This window comes from Oryctolagus cuniculus, chromosome 15 (genome assembly GCF_051225735.1).
Source record: "Oryctolagus cuniculus isolate XC-2025 breed Fujian yellow rabbit chromosome 15, ASM5122573v1, whole genome shotgun sequence".
In the NCBI taxonomy this organism is placed as follows: domain Eukaryota; kingdom Metazoa; phylum Chordata; class Mammalia; order Lagomorpha; family Leporidae; genus Oryctolagus; species Oryctolagus cuniculus.
This window is the reverse complement of record NC_142881.1, coordinates 68,999,490-69,005,576: the sequence shown is the minus strand read 5'-3', so window position 1 is coordinate 69,005,576 and position 6,087 is coordinate 68,999,490. Positions and strand designations below refer to the sequence as shown.

At 57.3% G+C, this 6,087-nt stretch overlaps 1 long non-coding RNA gene across 1 annotated transcript; it reads left to right on the top strand.

Moving 5' to 3' along the window:
• Nucleotides 1-1,162: 1,162 nt before the first annotated feature.
• LOC149122036 (uncharacterized) lies at nucleotides 1,163-5,885 on the top strand. The gene is made up of 3 exons (XR_016221694.1): nucleotides 1,163-1,405; nucleotides 1,778-1,828; nucleotides 3,237-5,885. It is a non-coding gene; the product is annotated as an uncharacterized LOC149122036 (long non-coding RNA).
• Nucleotides 5,886-6,087: the final 202 nt, after the last annotated feature.

Below are 6,087 nucleotides of genomic sequence, written 5' to 3'. Positions count from 1 at the left end.
ACCTCCTGCCCAGCCCACCCCACAGAGTCTCCCCCCCCGACACTGCCCTCGATTCCCGTCTGACGGCCCAGATCTGCTTCCCGACTTCCCATCATTCACCTGCCACTCCCTTCCCCACTCAGCTCCAAGGGACTGCACTGTAATTCGCATTGCAGGTGTTCACTGTTGACGAATGGGAAGAGAGAGGCAAGGCCTCCGTGCCCAGCAAAGGGGGACAACCAGGGGGGCAGGGTAGAAGAAAGCCCGGAAGATTTTTGTTCCTTTGGTGTTTTTTTGTTTGTTTGTGTGTGTGTGTGTGTGTGTGTGACAGACAGAGTGGACAGAGAGAGACAGAGAGGAAGGTCTTCCTTTTGCTGTTGGTTCACCCTCCAATGGCTGCCGCGCTACGGCCGGCACATCACGCTGATCCGAAGCCAGGAGCCAGGTGCTTCTCCTGGTCTCCCATGGGGTGCAGGGCCCAAGCACTTGGGCCATCCTCCACTGCACTCCCTGGCCACAGTAGAGAGCTGGACTGGAAGAGGAGCAACCGGGACAGAATCCGGCACCCCAACCAGGACTAGAACCCAGGGTGCCAGCACCGCAGGCGGAGGACTAGCCTATGGAGCCGTGGTGCCAGCCTGTTCTTTGGTTTTAACCCCGGTGACTAAAGCCCTGCTGTAGGCCAGGCTGGGCTTGTCCCTTCTCGGAATCTGAGAAGCGTTCATGTTCCTGGTTACCTGGTCCCTCCTTCTGCGGGAGGCCTCTCTGCAGAGCCCAGGTGGGCACTTAGCTCTTCTGCTCAGCCACCTCCAGCGACGGGGACCTCACTACCTGTCTGGCCCAACCACCCATGTTGAGTAACCTCTGTCTCTCAAAGGTCAACCCCGAGAGGAGAGTCAGGAGCATGGGCCTCGCCAGTGATGTGCACAAGCAGGACAGCACCCTCAGGGTGCAACTCAGCCCTCCAGCCGCTGTGGCGCCTCGGCCACTGCTCCGCCCGACCTGGCCGCCTGCCCTGGCCTCGCGCCACTCAGTTAATGCCACTCCTCGAGTTTGGAGGCCAGAACGAAACACGGCTCTCCCAGGGGACTTGGAGGGAAGCCGGCCACAGGCAGGGGACTGATGAGGGCTCTGGAAGGGCACGTGGCCATGCCAGGGGGGGTGCACTCCATGGGCTGCAGAAGCAGGCATGTCCAGGAGCTTCCACTGGGCCTGGGGAAGCTCAGCCTCACGCCGGGCCAGGGTTTGGCCTGTGCCGAAGGCTGAGGTTCTGGCTGCTTGGTTTTTCCGACCCCGCCATCTAGCTCCACCTGGAAAGGATGGAGCAGGCTATACCTGCTCTCGCCCCGCCCTTTACTCCTCCACCTGCCACACACTCCAAGCCACTAAAGCAGGCTCTCGGGGGAGACTTCAACCCTCACCCGGGGTAAGTAGTGAGTGCCAACTAAGGCGTCATCCTTCCAGGGGCGTTGGCATGTGTGGGGCCCAGGATTTCAGCTAAAGCAGAAAGCAATACTGAGGGGATTCCAGGCACTGAGCAGCAGCTGGGGAGGCAGAGAGGCCCTGGGAACCTCACCAGCATCGTCAAGACCATCTGACATCATTGACAGTAGAGGGGACATCAGCACAGCTTTGTCACTCGCCCGCGTGAGATGTCCTGACTCAGTTTCCTTATCTATACAAGGGGGTGATGCTTCCACTCTCATCAAACTCCCGTGAAAGGCAGATGTGGGGCTGGAGGCCGGCCCCCTGGCCCAGCAGGGACTCCCCACTGCCATTCTCGCCTTCCTTCCTCCAGGTGCCAAGTATTCCTGGTGGAGAAGTGGACAGAGCAGGGAACAGGATGGAGGTGAGTAAAGGCATTGTCCCCATGCCCTTGAACCTCAGTGACTTCCCACAGGACCTTAAGCCATCCCAACCCTCCCTCTGCCTTGTACCTAAAGCAGTCTACAAATCAGAGAAAAGAATACTGGGGGATGGGGGGCTCGTGCCAGAATCTCCCACTTTGCAGTCATCCTGCACAGGCACAAGCCCCCTGGTGTCGTCTCCCAGAGACACGAGGATGGTCAGCTGCCACCGTCCTATTCCTCTGTTGCCACAAGTCTTGGTTGCTTGAAGCAAACATTTGTCATCATCCGCGTGAGTCAGCTGGACGCAGCTGGGCAGTGCCCGCCCCAGGTGCCACCTGGGATTGCAGTCAGCTGTCCCCAGGGGGCCAAGTCCTCTGGAGTTTGGCTGCACAGCCCAGATGGCTCACTCGTGGGGCTGGACTGTCCCCCGCAGCCCCTCCACGTGGCCTCTCCACGTGGCTTGGCCACCTATAGCTGGACGATTGGCTTCCCAGAGGGAGCCTCCCAAGAGGGAATTCCCAGGAACCCAGACAGAAGCTGCCAGAATATGGCCTCACCGTGGAAGTCTCAGAACGTCACTTCCACTGCGTGCTGTCCATCCAGCAGGCAAACCCAGCCCTGGCTCAAGCTGAGGGGGCCTGGGGTCCACCCCTCGTGGGGGTGGGCCAGGTCAACCTGCAGAAGGGTGTGTGGCATGGAGATCGCCAGGGGGGCATCCTAGCATAGGAACTTGTGCTGTCCCAGGACTCAGGCCGATGTGGCCTTTCCTGCAGCCCCTCCCTGGGGCCCGCCGACCCTCACCGCTGCTGCAAAGCAGCAGTTCGGCCAAGCAGACTGCCCGTGTCTCCCCATTCCACCACAGGGCGTGTTGCAAGGACAAAATGGGCTCATCTGCTTCTCCATTCTAATGGAACAAGTGTTCATCAAGTGCCTTGTTCATTCGTTCTTTCAGCCGCTATTGGCCGAGTCTGTTCACGCCAGTCCAGAGGGCATTCGGCACGGCCAGGGGCCGGGCCTCTGCCCCCTTCTCCTCCTCCCTTCTCAGGTCTTCCAAGGCCTCTGTCTGGGGCCCTCACAGGGACCCTTAGAGAGGCTTGGTTCTGAAGACCCCATTGAAACAGAGCATGCCCACCTGCAGAGAAAGGCCGTGGGAGGGGACCGGCGTGGCTGCAGGGCTTGGTGTGGGCAAGCCATGAGTGCCGGAATAGCTCGGCACCTCTGCTGGGCCCACAGATGCAGGAGCGATTGTGGAACCACAGGGGAGGGTAGGAGGCAACCTTTCCACCTTCAGCAGTGACCAGCACTCGGCTGAGCCTCGAGGGTCTATTAAAATCAGCCGTGCACCCCTTAGTGCACGGGGAAGCTCGCCACATGGGCCACTCGTCTGTTATTTCTGTATTTCTGCAGGTTCTGTATCTGCAAGCCAAACAGGCTCTAGGAGAGAACACAGACCTGATGTTACAACTGAGCTCACGAAAGCAGGGTGTAAATGTGCAAAAATGCAACAGACCTGTTCCAGAATCTTTTGTAGAGCTGCATGTCCCCAAATCAAACCCTTTTACCTTCTTAAGTATTCCTGGATAAAACGCCACCAAACAGCTTCCCCAAGTCATGTGAGTCGGGCCCTGGGTACCGTTTGGTTCCTGGGTTCCCACTCAAGGTCACCTGCTGGGGACATTGGACCAGACAGTGTCTTCATCTCACACACTTCACCCCATTCTCTGTATCAAAGGTTCCTCCAGGCACTGGCATTTACCACACAAAGCCCCGGCCCACCTCCACGTCTAGAGAGCCCTCCAGAAAATGAACCCTGTGGTCTGGGCCCCAGGCCATCCATGTGGCCCAGAGATCAGGACAGAGGAGTCCAGGGGCCGGCCCAGCGTAGGACCCATCTTGTCCACCTGCGCCTTTGGATTCAGACAGTGACTGCCCAGGGCCTGACGACACCCACTGGCATGGCCTTGATTTCCCCATCTGTAAATAGGGTCTTACTGCTTTGTCATTAAACAGCAGAACTGCATGGAGAAGGGGAGACAGTCTTTACCAAGCCTGGTCAGTCCCGTGTCCCCGCCCTTCCTGTTCTGTCACACAGGCGCTGGGGGGAGGGCAAGGATTTCTCGAGGTCTTCCAGAAGATCTGCCTCTGGCTGCCTGTGCACCACACGAGCCGCTCACTGGACTCACCGCCCGCGGCAAGGCCAAGCAAGGAAGACTATCACCTCCACTTTCAGATTTTCAGCTGCTGGCCACAGTATCTCTGACGGATAACTCCACGAATTGGTACCAAAAAAAAAAAAAAGACAGAGATCTTCTAGGCTAGCTCAAGAAGCAAAAATCCTGGGCAAGGGCTCTGATTGGCCTGGGTTGGGGGTGGGGGGCAGCTGCCCTCTGCCCTGCCCCCTGCTGTGTGTGACTGAGTGAAGGGAGGGTGTCTGGGCAGACAGTGACTGGGGTGAGACCATGCAGGCTGGGAGGCCGTGGCAGGTGCAGAGGATGACACAGTGAGGACTCTCCGGCTGGCTCCCTGAAACTCCCCTGCCCCTCCACGCTCTGCCAGACAGACAAGCGTGATCACTAGAAGACGGCTCCCTTCCTGTCTCTCCTACTCCCTAACCCATGTTCAGACAGATTCCTCTCTCTGCCTCTTGTTAATTCTTTCACTATGTCCTTGGAGTCGTTGGACCCCAACCTGTCAGACACAATGGGGTGCAGTGGAAAGACCATGGGTCTAGAAACCAGAAACTCTTTTTCCCTCTATTTTGCTGTGTGACCTAAAGCAAAGGCCAGACCCTCCCTAGGCCCTTTCCACTTCCTCTGTAAGCCAGTAGAGGTAGATCAGAGTCTCTGGCCTTGCTAGCTCCTTCCAGGAGGACACGGTATAGCCAGATCCGGCTTTGCCACTTTTAAAACCTCTCCATCTCACTTCACCTTCACCCATCAACTCAGCCACACTTAATTCCAGCCATTAGTTCTTTATAAACGCGGCCACCTACAGACCAGCCACAGGCGATGACACTAGCTTGGCAGTGATGAAGGGGAGAGATACATCACAGTGACAGGCTACCCCGTCCCCCTGCCAAACCTATGGGCAGGAGGCAGCTCGGCTCAGGGCAGCCATAGACTGGGTCTTTCCCTAGACGTCGGCGGGGGGGTGTTCTTCCATGCCCAACAAGGATCTCTTCCCAGGGCTTGGTGCATCAAACACTCCCTGAAGACATGCATCAGAGGGGCGGCGTCATGAGAACACTCTTGCTCTAGATGACAGCGTGAAGCCCCAGGACCAGGCAGCAAACCAAAGTCAATGCCAAGGCTTAATTCTAGGCTCCCCAAGCCTTGGTTTCCACTCTGAAACCAACACTACCTTACGGATAGACAGAAACAACCAGGGGGCACGCCAACCTTCTCCGCAGTTGGGCTTTGGCTGTGTTCAGAGTACCCTCCCTCTGCACGCCTCTGTCCCCACAGCCACCCCTGTGCGTGCAGCTTGACCCCTGACCTCTCAGGGCACCTTCCCTGACTGCTGCAGCTTGTGGCAATCTTTGATTCCCTCGCTCAAAGCTCTCCAGGGCCTTGGTGGTACGGTCAAGGTCAACGGCACGGTGCTCCTTGTGATGACCCTGCAGCCTGCCTCTACCTAACACTTCAGCTTCTCTCCCCATCTTCTGGGACCCCTGCTGCTGCTCCAGCCACACTGGCCGCCCTGCAGTCCCCAAGCCCTGAGAGGGTATTTCCAACCCAGGGCCCCTGGTACTCATGACCTCTGCCAGCTCCGCGCTCCATGCTGTCCCAAGTCACCTCCTTCACAAGCCTTGCCCACCCTACTCATCTGACTCCGTGCCCCTGAACTCCGTCCCCAGTCATTTTCTTTCAAAGCTCTTGTGATGGCTTGAAATTACATGAAGCACCTCGTTAGCTGCTTAGTTTGTTGTCTGCCTTCTCTTAAAGAATTCAAACTCGAGACCTGCTGTGTCCATTGCTATACCCCTCACTCCTAGACCAGGGTCTAAGTCACTGACGACCCTCCACAGACAAATCAATAAAGGTACTGTTGTGACACAATCACATCTGAACTAGAATGGCCAGGATGCCCCTAGTGTGTGAGGTAGGTCTTAACTGTGAAGTCGTTGCCTACACCAACCTTCTGACTTGTCGACATGTCCGTGTGATGACACAAGCACACACGATCCCACAAAGGCGTATGATACCACGCGATGACCATTCTGAACACAAAACCGAGTGAGCGATTCCATTGACAAGAG